Raw genomic sequence first — 12,238 nt, 5'->3', positions numbered from 1 at the left:
AGTTCGAATAGATTCTGTAGTGAAGACGAGGACTCAATCGGATAAAAAGTTCGATGAGGAGAGCTTTCGTCAACTTGGTGACACCGAGAGTCATATTCCGGTGATGCTCGGTGAGGTATTGGAGGTTATTGATTCCCACAAACTTCAGATTTGTTGATTGTACCCTTGGAGCCGTCGGTCATTCTTCAGCGGTATGTGAATCTGATTCCCCTTTTCTATATTTTTTATTACATGCTTGATTTTAGAATTCATTTTGTTGTTATTTGGTCAAGGATCCTTTGATAATGTGAAGCCCTAGAATTGGGAAAAGGGTTTTTCTCGATTGTACTAATGTCTTTTAGCTCTGATGTTGATGTCTTTTGGGTCTCGATTATGTTACCAGTACTTCTAACCAAGGCAGAAACTATAGTAAATCCAACGCCTTCTCATCTTTTTCTTTTTCTAATATTTTGATTTTTTTTTAAATTTGGATCAGAAATCGGATGCTTGAGCTAGCACTGAGGATGGGAATCAAAGCAGCAGGAGGAACTGGGTATGCTTGAAAAGCATTTTGAAACTGTATGAGTATGTTTCTTTATTTTTCTTGAATTAAATAAGGTTGAGTTTATAAATTAACTAATGTTTTTGTGTATATATTCCTTTTTAGCACATTTCTATGTAAATGATTGATTCAATTTGTACAGGAAAATGAATTTCTTCATGAGGTATTTGACTCCACACCAAAGAAAAAGATTCTATCAAGCACAGATCGTGTATCAAAGATTGATAAGGTTTGGTTTGTTAATATTCTTTTTGGGTCACGCTTTCTTTTCTTTATTCATAAAATTGTTACTTTTTGGGTGTTAAGTTTGTTAACTGATACAAGTATTTCCTAATTTACCCATCACAGAGGATGTATAGGTCTCCCAACTCAATAGTCAACAAGGCAAGGACTCAGTTTCTGAACAAACAACGGATGATGTCCCAGGTACACCAACAACCCTTTTTTGAAGGAGATTGTAGCCAATTTTATGACTTTTATTGTGAATTTTGGATGAAGGCTGAAGAAAAGATAATTCCATTTTGTCTGATTGATATTGAGAAAACGAGCAGGATTGAAGGGTGGTGTCACTTGTCTCCTTAGCTTGAACATAACATGTTATGCTCAAGCTAAGTAGACAAGTGACACCACCCTTCAATCCTGCTCGTTTTCTCTAATTCTTGATTCAGAACTTGTGCCATATAGGTTCAGGTTAACTGAAGAAGAGGTCTCAAGAGTCAAACATGTTGTTTCAGAGCTTCTTCAGAAAGCAAGAGATGTTAAAGACTTAGATAGCAACAATGTTCATGCAGTGGTGCAGCAAGTAGTGAATATAATAGAAGCTGCAGCTGGAGAACTTGAATGCCTTTCTGTTGTTGTTGCTTCCAAGTTGAAGAAATTCTTTCTTTTTGCCAATATTGATGTTGAGGGAAGTGCGTTTTTAACGAGTTGGTTGATGTTTGGTGGTGTTTGAGAAATAGAAGGGTATCTCTATTTGGGCATGCAGCTCAAGCTTATATAAACTATGGGGTGGAGTTAAAAGCTACCCTTGAACCCGCACTTTCAACAGTTCCTTTGTTGGCATGGCAGGTTGGTCCCCTTTTGCTATTTTTATATCAAAGTAACCTAACCAGTTCTGTTCTAACTAGTATTTTTCCCCTTTCTGCAGGAAGTAACTCCTCAACTATTTGCTCGGTTAAGCTCTCACCCTGAAGAAGATGTTAGGAAACAGCTCGAGGGCATTTTGGTCATGTTGGCAAAACAATCTCCATGGTCGATAATTTATCCAACCCTCGTTGATATTAACACAAGTGAATAGGATCCTTCGATGGAGCTTACACGAATATTGGCATGTTTAGTATGTGTGCCATATCATATATAATTTATGTGCTCTATGACAATATATTTGTTAGGATATGATGATGACTAACCCAATATTAACCATTGTATATGCAGAACAAGCAATATCCAAGATTAGTCCTGGATGTTCAACTCATGATTAAAGAGCTAGAAACTCCACCATGAGTTGATGATGACTAACCCAATATCCACCTCACGTAAACTTGAAACACCTCATAAAATAGGGTTCCACAATAAGTACATGGGACAAATCAAGTCAGCCATTTCAAACTTCAAAACTCCACCATCTACTGTCACACTATGGGAAGTTTGGAGACCATTGTGTGGGAGTATGGGCGAGATAGTGCATATTTGGGTGGGCGAACAAGTGGAGAAGATGATGATAACCTGTGGCAGATTGTTGGTGATGACTTCATTGTTAGAAATGGTCTGGCAACAAGCTCTATTGTTCAGGTAATGTGTTAATTTGAAAAAGCTTCTAGAAACTAGTTTGCTTGTATCTTCAAGTCCCTATTGCTTATAATATTTTGTATATGAATGATTATGATGAACAGATAGTGAAAGAATGTGAAGAACCAAAGCAACCATGGAAGCATCTTCACTGTTTCTCATTCCATAACACAGGAGAGATTATGATACTTAAATTTTTAAATAGGAAACTTAGAGTGTTTTAATTCAATTTTTTTACTCCATGTTTGGTTATCTCTATAGGGCCACGAAATGGCCTTGACTTTGTGGTTCTTATTCAGGTTGTTTTAAGCAGGGAGGAGTTTGGTGTTTTAGGACCTGATGATGATTGTTGGAGCCAAATGGCCTGCAAAGTCCCTTCTTATCATGAGGTATGAGTTTACAAGTTACTAGTAATAGTTTACCTCAGTATGTTTATCATAATTTTGGCATGATTTTTGAGTGATTCTAGACCTTGTATAAATAATAACGTGGTGCATGGTATTGTTTGATATACACTTTGTCTCGGCAATGTTGGCTTTTTGCAGTCAAATGGTAATGTATTTCTTTTATTTTTTTATTATAGCATTCGGATTCTGATGTGGAATGAAATTGAAGGGAACGAAAGGTATTTTATTTTTTAAAAAATAAAAATATATATAATTGAAGTTTTGAAAGTTATAAAAATATTATTACAACTGAAAAAGGAAAATAATTTATAAACATAAATATGTGCAAGATATCAATATATCAATTTATAAATTATCCAAAAAACAATTAATTAGAAATGATGATGTAAAACTGTAGAACTAATTCTAAACAGAAAGTCAGAAACTAACTCGTGATTTTTTCATTAGCAGTGAAATCATGCAAAAAACATTGGTTTAAAAATTCAATTTGTGTTTTCGACTCCAAGTTTAAGATCATATTAAATAAAACATTAATTGCTATTTAACTTATTTTATAACAAGTAATATATTCGTATGTTGCTTGTAATACATAAAAAATATAATATAAGAAGAAAAACAAATATTAATAAAATCAGATCAAAAAAACTATATGAATGTTGATATCATACCTTTTAAAGAATAATATATACATCAACTCATTAATGTGATAATGTTCTTTGGCATAAGGGTGAAATTGTTTTGAACATACCTTAGAAATAAATCTCATGTTTGATGGCTAGGAAACAACCGAACGAATATTTATTATGAGGAGGAAGTCAAAGATTTTTGGATTAAATCTAGACTTATTCTTGTTTCCGTTTTGATTTGTATTTGTTTCTTTGACTTAGTTTGACTGGGAAGGAGATCTGCCCCTATCATTTGCACAAAGAGATCTGGTAATTTATTAAATGCATGAGTCCAATAAGACAGAGTCTCCTAGTACTTACCTTGGTGTAGTGGAAAAACTTGATCATTTAAAGGTACATGCTCAATAAATCCATAGTTCATTTTTCGCCATCATTGCTATAACTATAAGGTTATATGTGTTTAAATGATTTCTCACTTTTACAAATCACAAAGCTTAATTGTTGCAATCAACAACCCCAATCATCACATACCGAGAAGGGAAAAGAAAATGACTTCCTATTAGCTCTTGTTATTTTATGCATTCAATATGTTCTTGCTATTTATAAACATTCAATCTTTGTTGTTTTTTTCAAGTTTTTTGCAGATATACAAGTGTTCATTCTTCATTTCAATTGTTAGTTGTACTACTAATGATGGAAGTTGCTAATAAAAGAAATGGAAGAAACCACATGAAATAGATTTTTTGTATGAAACACAGAGTAGATTAGATGAATGCAAATTTATATATTGTAAGAAATAGAATTGTATGACATTAAATTTTATGCAATGGATTGTATTTTTTGTATATGGTATATTATTTCTATTATGAGACATTAAATGAAAATTTAATTTAAAAATTAATAAATATATAAATATATATATTTTTAAATATTTAAATTTATGATACGCAAAACTGTGTGTCGTCTTCATTTATGACATGGGTTTTAATGATACCAATTGTGTGTCATAAATGCGCGTCGTCTATAGACGACACTCAAAAGCGTGTCGTTTCTCGTTATGACAGAGCCTTTCTTGACACGCATTTGCGCGCCGTCTAAGCATTTTACGACACGCATTGCGTGTCGTAAAAGGCTGTTTTTCTAGTAGTGCACTAAAAAACTAGTCAGAGCAACTAACTGTCTACGTACAAAATTTACGTAACAGGGATAAGAAAGTAGGCCGGATAAAAGAAGAGCGAGGTATAGTGAGAAAGCTCACCCCAACCTTTAGACGATAAAGCATTCTTTTACATCCCATCCCCTAGACAAATCAATAGGAAATGCTACACACCATTGTTGTTCATTTGACGATGAACCACTCCGGTACAACAAGCTAAAGTGACCTCTACGCTTCGTCCCCGATGCGTAGGGCCGATCCCTGTGTGCTAAAGAGAGGACCAAAAAGTTTGTGTTAAGCATATAGTTGGTTCTTGTCTTGTTTATGGATTTGGTGCCCTCTATTTGTCAGTAGAATGACTAAGTACCAAAATTTGACCAGTCAAGTCAGTTCCTCCCACCTAGGTCCCCGACTTTGCTTTCTTGTCCGGAATAGAACCAGCTTGAGTTCCGAGGACAGAAGCCTTTTTTTCTAGTTGGCTAGTTGGTTTTCATCTGCCGGAAGAACACCAAAGAAACGTCTTCGCAGAGCCTCCTAGTCAAGACCTGGAAGGTTCACTGTTGATGTAACCATAACCATCGGAATCGGGCTTGTGAAGGAGAGGCAATAGCAGCCCTTTCTGAAACTTAAAGATCCTACTCACGTTCACTTTAAAAGGCAGTTTAAGGAGTTTATAGGTTAGCATCAAGGTATGTAGTTTTCCCAAACCAAATGTTGATGGCTTGGAGTTACATACCCCTGAAGAGAAGGAGATTAGCGCAAAAAAGCCTCTTCCGGATGTTGATACGAAAGTGACGACACAACAAAGGCTATTTGGTGTGAGTTGGTGTTCAGTATGGATGTACCTCTTCACTAGGGCTCAGCTCCAGTTCCTTAAGTAGACTAGGGAAAAGAACTCAGTGAATTGAGTATTTATCCATTTTATTTCTTTTTAATGCGGTAAATTCGGTCACAGATCCGAGTCATGTTTACAACGGACTGAAATCAAACTGACACGAGTGTGGGGAAGGACAATAATGATGCTATGAGAACTGATATAGAACAAGAGAAGCAAAATGTTGTAGTAAATAAACCTTCGCGAAAATAGGGTCCTTAGATGATAGGTCAGAAAAGGGGACGACGCGGAGTGATAAATTGAAATCAAAGAAGGGGAATTCACGGAGGTGAGTGAGAACATGATGACAATAAGCAATAGGGTTCTCGGTTTGCAGTGTTAGAAACTGAAGAACCCGAAGGGATGGCCGATGAGCATAGGCTCGCGGGAGTGATCAGGGGGAACAATGAGATAGAGCAACGGGAAGAAGGTCATCGTCTCTTTGGGAAGAGTCCAACTCCAAGTACGCGGTTCAAGCACAACTAAATACACAGAGAGCACAGAGCACCCAGAATCAGCAAGCTATCCAGGGGCCCGGGGCCACTCCCACTTAACAACCTAAAAACCCTGCTACCCAATCGCAACCGAAAAACCCAGCGCAAGCTCCGCCCAGACCCGCTAATAACAACACTGCGCCTCCGGCCAATTATGATCCTCAGCAGCAACAAGGTGCTCCCAAGCAACCCTGGGGACCCAATAGAGCTCACTACCTGCCATTAGCCCTACCCATGCCTATGCTATTCTCCATCCTTCTGATCTGTAAAACCCTTTCTCTGCCCAGAGATCAACCACTCCCCTGGCTTCCTGGTCTCGACTATTCAAAGTTCTGTCCATTTCACCGATACGTAGGACGTACCATCGAAGAGTGTCATACTTTGCGTGATGTCATCTAGATGAAAATCTTATCAATTGGAACAAAGTTAAGGCATACCTTAAAGCCGCCAATGTCACTGAAGCTATTGGGGATCTAGACTAATCCAATGCCACAACATCAAGGGGGACAAGCCACCACTCAGGGACCTACACCGGTACAAACTAATCCAGGACTTTCTGCCAGCGCTAACACCATCCGAGCTTGCACCGCCGCTCGAAGAGAGATTCCTGTGAGACCCTCTCAAGTTCTTGAATTCGAAAGAGGTTCTGAGAATTCAAAAGTCCGAAGTCACTTTCTTTGTCCTTAGGAATCTAAGTTCCAAAACCAGACGGAATCGCTATGGAACCGGACCTCCTCGCTGCCGCTTAATTCATTACCAGGAAGAGGGAAATTCGCTTTTTTAGTAAGCCCTATTAGCTAGTAAGGGTGGGTTGAAAAGATAAAGAAGGAAGAATCTGAACGAATGCATGGGCAGGTGAAATGAGCCCTTTTTTTTAATACCCTCGTCACCTACTAGTAAGCCGGAAAGCTTAGGGACGCCTCTCGTTCGGATGATTCTCTGAAACCCCCTTAACTAAAAGAGAGAAGGGCGAAGGGAAGTTCAGAAAAGCCTAGCAGACGGACTATCAACCCCTTTCTATTAAGACCTCAACACCATCCTTACCCCCCCCCCCTACAAAAGATTTAGCCCTATTTATTTATAAGAGGAAAGCTCCCAGGTTCCACATCTTAAAGAAGTGCATAACCAGATTGGAAGCACGGAGGTTCATTCACAATGGGACAACTCACCCAGCCATGATGCATGATAGAAGAAATCGAGCACAAAATGGAGTTTCCCTCTTGGGCGAGGCTCACATCCGAAAATAATCTTTTTCAAGACTTTCTCTCCTATGTTGACATTTCTCTATATTACCTTATCTTATAATTCACTTGAAATCCCCTTTTCTGGTAGACATGGGCATGTTCCATGGCGCGAAGTCTCTTCTCATCTAATTGCTCTCATTTTGGGGATATATAAAAGCTCTCTTTCATCCACATCCAAATCTTTTTCTGGCCCTGATGTTTCAGGGAATGGCGGAATCCGTCTCTAGCAAGTACGCAACTGGCCTTAAATTGTATCGAGAGGCCCTTCTCATAAGATGTTGTAAGGGCCTTATTCGACGAAGCTTAAAGCAGACATCAAGATCTAAGAAGGGGGCCAACAAGCCCCTTTGAAGCTAATGCTTTAGAAGCTACAGGACATAGAAGCAGGCCAACAAGTGGATTGAATCTTTTCCAGTCTAGAGACTGGCGGATTACCTTCGAAACAAAGGATTGCAAAAATTCCTTCTGCTTTGGACAAGATAAGTGGACAGATGAGTTGAATAATACAGGGACTGATAAGCTAAGTGAGGTTCCCCTTTTAGATCTCCCAACCTAAAGGCTTTATTTAGAGGTGGGTCTTTCAACCGCCTACTCTTTCGATGAAGGGTGCACTATAAGAGAATCGGTACTAAAAACCATTCATCTTGCTTGGAACCATCGTTGTGTATAAGAAAGATGGCTTCTACCTATGCTTGGTTGGGAAAAGGGTGAATGGTACCAAAAGGGACTGGAAAAAACCACTAGAAAGAACGGGGGGTCATCCACCAAGTATCAAGCTGGGTAGTCCACTTTATCCGTGACTCTGAGTACAAGATTTATGGGATCAAGAAACTAGCAAACAAATATGCTCGATTGGACTCTTTTCTCATATGCCCGGAAAATTCAATTTCGGTACAACTCTGCTTGCTGTAAAGCCTTTATTTATCGTCCAAACACTCCAGATTTGCACTTCCCTTTACTCCATAGGGCCGAAGCCTTATTAAGTTAAGAATTAAGAAGGGCTTTTTTATAGAGAGAGAGTCAGGGCGATCTATATTGCTTACCACAGCTCTATTCCTGACTTGAAATCCATAACGGACTTTAAGAGAGGATGAATATTCCCGTTCTATAGGTAGTACTGCCCCTGTTAGATTAGAGAAGGGTGAGGGTCCACTTCCTTCTGATCTGTTAGCACTATGAATTACCTTAGACTTACGCAGCAGAAACGATATGGAGCACCTACTCTACTAGTCGTCTGCTCTCTCGAGTTCGTCCTTATCTAGGTACAAAAAGGACATTACGGAATATCTCCAAAATTCGATGTACATCGTGCAAGACACATCTCATGTTTGCCGAATCTAAAAACCATCGCCTTTGCATCCAAACACTTCACGACGGATATGATCAAATCCCAGTGTTGGTTCACTTTTGAATTTATCCTCCACCAAATCTTCTGATCTCCTGTTCTCAATGATGTTAAGCAGCTCTTGATCACACCAATCATGCCTTCGAAGGTACGGTTTTTTTTCATTCGGGGTCTTACCTTGGGGATAGACGATGGACCCGCCATTCGACATGATGCAGCATTTTAAAAGAAAATTCCATCAAATAAAAGGAGTTTACATTTCTGACATCTCTTGACATCCTTACTTTTAATAGGGGGCGTTGCCTCATGATTTTTTGGACAAGCATTTAGCTATTGACGTGTCCTCCGCACCCACTTGAATGAGCTTGTTCAACAATGTATGCTCCTTATTTCGGAAGGGCGAGTGACCTTTTGTAAAGGACATCTCCCAAGATCCCAAATCGCCATGAAAGTTCCCTCTAGGTTCTGCTCTGACCACGAGTGTCGTACTCCGGTATGAACCCGTCTTGAGGTAACTGTAGAAAGAATAATACCATGGTTCCCATCGTCCTCGTAATCTTCCTCGTCTTGACTGGTGATAGTTCATCATGTTCCAACTCCCGATAGTCTTCATCCAAGAAGAGAAATGAGTTCGTTCCGCGGAAGGGCTCTATGTGACTCGGATGTCGATGACAAGCGACTTTGTGCTTCGGTGTACTAGCATGTGTACTAGAGCGGATGAGTATGAATTCCATAAGGGCTGGTGAGCTAGCCAAGCGATTTTCTATTCTCGGAACATGGGTGAAGGTGATCTCCCTAAAGCGCTTGATCAGGTCAATGGCAAGTTCTTGGTACGATATGAGTTGGGTCTCTTTGGTCTTCCATTCTCCTATACCTCTCTCTATAAAAAAAAAGTCTTTCCCCTTTTCAGAATACCCACGGTAAGCATCCTGCTCTTGATCTAGAGCTACTGCTTCAACAATCAACTGAGCTTAGGAAGTCAGGTTAAGAAGTCGACTTATAATTGGTCTTGCCCGAGGAGATGAAAAAGAATTAAGGCTTGCTTTCTCAATTCACATCTATAAGCGATGACTCCTCTATTTCTTGCTCGCTTCGATCGGACTCTGGTAGCTTAGGGAAGAATGATGGATCGCTAACAAGGCCTCTAAATGACTGCTCAGAAGCCCTACCTCTTTTTTTTCCCAATCTCTCACTCGCTCGTCCCTCTTTCATGAAAGATTGTCTCTCCTCTCCCGGCGGCTTTTAGTCATGTCTATAGCTAGTTGCTAAGACAATTCCCACTCAAGCATTCTCATTCAACGGTCTATCAATGTTGCCTTATTTAGTTCAAAATTACTTTCTTTCTACTAGTTCTTACATAAGCAATTTGCAGGAAGTAAACGAAGTCTTTCCTTCCGAAATCCACTCCTGAAGTCACATCTTTATGTACTAGGACTAAAGTCAAGTACTTTCGAGTTGCTCTTTGCCCAAAGCCCTCTTTCCGACTTAGAAAGACCAACTAACAATGGCTTAAGCATCTCTTGAGTTGGAAAGGTCTTTATAGAGCTAAGGGGAAGGTTTGGAACCCTAGCAGCAGAATGGAATCAGCGGGCTGACTTCCATGCTAACACGAGTAGTTTAACTCAGCATTACCTCGTAAGTTCGTTTTCAATTTTTTTTGCTTTGCGAGAAACTTTTTAAAAAGTATTCAAATAGCCATTGCATAGTTTACGAATTATGCTTAGTAAGGACCTAAACAAAAGAATGGTTCAGAGTCAGACCACGCCTTATGACGAAAAGGGGAGAAAGGATTGTCGATATGTGATCAAACAAAACTATACCTGAAGAATGTGATACAGATTGACCAGAACAAAAGCCATCTTTGTCAAACTTTGGAATCTAAATTTGGTGGGATCGAGGATGGAATCGAATAGCGAATGCACTTGACCGACCCGCCATCTCTTTCCTTCAATAATGCCTTCGCTTCACTTCAAGACGCTATTTTCCAATAAGAAAAAAACTACCTGAATGGAAGAAGCCGAAGGGGTGAACGAGTGTTGCAGTAACGAGCTTTCCTTCTGCCGGCCTTTATAAGAGTAGGGGAGCATGGTGAGATAGATAGATGTACAATACTGCATCCGCTAGTTGTTCGGCCTTAGTCTTGGGTTGATCTCACACTTCAGTCAAGCCCTTCGTACATCGATCCAATCAATAGATTGATCAAGAGGCTAATCTATTTTGTTTGGGACGGTAGCTAAAAGAAAGTCCTTGCTTTCTCTTGAACAAGGGAATGGCAACATAGCATTAGCTTCAATTAAACAAGCTCAACCTTGAGAAAGATGGTAGGCCAAAGAACCGTTGAACGCTTCAACTTAGCCACTGAAGAAGGCGAAGTCTGGGTGAGAGACTAGGCCAACTTACTGCTTACTACTATGCCATGGTTGAAGCTTTAGTCTCCATAGACGGAACTATGTATTAGGTATTAGGGAGGGGAGGACACCACTCAACACCCCACGGAGCGGTGGGGTTCAATGCCTAAAAAAAAGAAAAAAAGGGGGGGAAAGATGACTTTATGGCTGAGGGGAGGAGAGAAGGAACGCATGCATGGATATTTCAGACCACCTTTTCCAGCCAGATAGCGAGTGATCACTCAGCAATGAACACTAACTGAAAGTGGTCGGGAATGAGTACCTATCCCTTACGGGAATCGAACCCGTGTCTTCGACATGAAATGACGATGTGCTAACCACTGGATGAAAGGGACCAAAAAGTCATTCTTCATATACCGCTCCGTGGGGTCCGAGAAGAGATGTTGTTCGTATTCTTTCTATACGAAATTAAAGATTTCGTTTGTGTTCATGTTGGCGATTTCAGATGTAAATTCGGCGGTTCATCCCCCCTTCCTACGGGTTCCGCCACCCCCTGAATAAGTAAGGCCCCACTCTTTCTAATAAAAAAAAGGGGCGAAGCGCCCGTTTGAAGTGGCGAAGGCCTATGCTGCAATAAGAAAAAAAAAAGTAGGTTTCGGTTACGAAGTCACTTACTTGAACTATAAAGAAAGGGAGGCTAAGGTTACGAAGTAAGGTCAACTGGTTAAGGAAGCTCAGGTTATGAAAAAGTTTAGCCGTTAATTAATTCAATTAAGTAGTAGTGAGACGTCGGTATGGAGTTGCATCAGCTGTGGATATAGACTAGGCTAAGGGGCAGACTTCATCTCTTCTATTCTCTTCACTTACACCTTACACTTCTGCTGAGTCTAACGAGGCTCAGGTGCGGAGCCTTCCACTGTCACTGTGGACCGATACTACGCAAATGTAGAACATCATAGAAACTTCGTTGACTTTCTCATAAACCTTGATTTCACTATGCTCAATAAGAAGTCGGAATCGCTTAAATTGGTTCGTGTTCCGTTTCCAAAGTAAGTCGTCTTTACCCAAGTGTGAACTTTAGACGACTCTCAAGCGGTTCCATTCCTTCTTACTGTACTTATGGGTCAAGCCAACCCGAATGGGAAGAAGGGGGTCAGCCAAACATCGGTCTACTTTGTACGTTTGCTGAGCAGACCGATCAGACATTTTTTTTCTAAAAAGGAAGGGAACTTCTCACCGAAGGAGGCAGTAGGAATGAACAAGGCACAAAGCCATGTTTACTCGGACAACTCAGTGATTAATATGTATAATATACTTAATGATTTATTATTTAACATACACACATTAGATTATTACTACATATATATCTTGAATTTTCAGTAATTATTCACAATGTTAGACCATTGTGTGTTTTT

Source organism: Lactuca sativa, chromosome 5 (genome assembly GCF_002870075.4).
Source record: "Lactuca sativa cultivar Salinas chromosome 5, Lsat_Salinas_v11, whole genome shotgun sequence".
Taxonomy (NCBI): domain Eukaryota; kingdom Viridiplantae; phylum Streptophyta; class Magnoliopsida; order Asterales; family Asteraceae; genus Lactuca; species Lactuca sativa.
The sequence above is the reverse complement of the archived record's forward strand: the minus strand, read 5'-3'. Positions refer to the sequence as shown.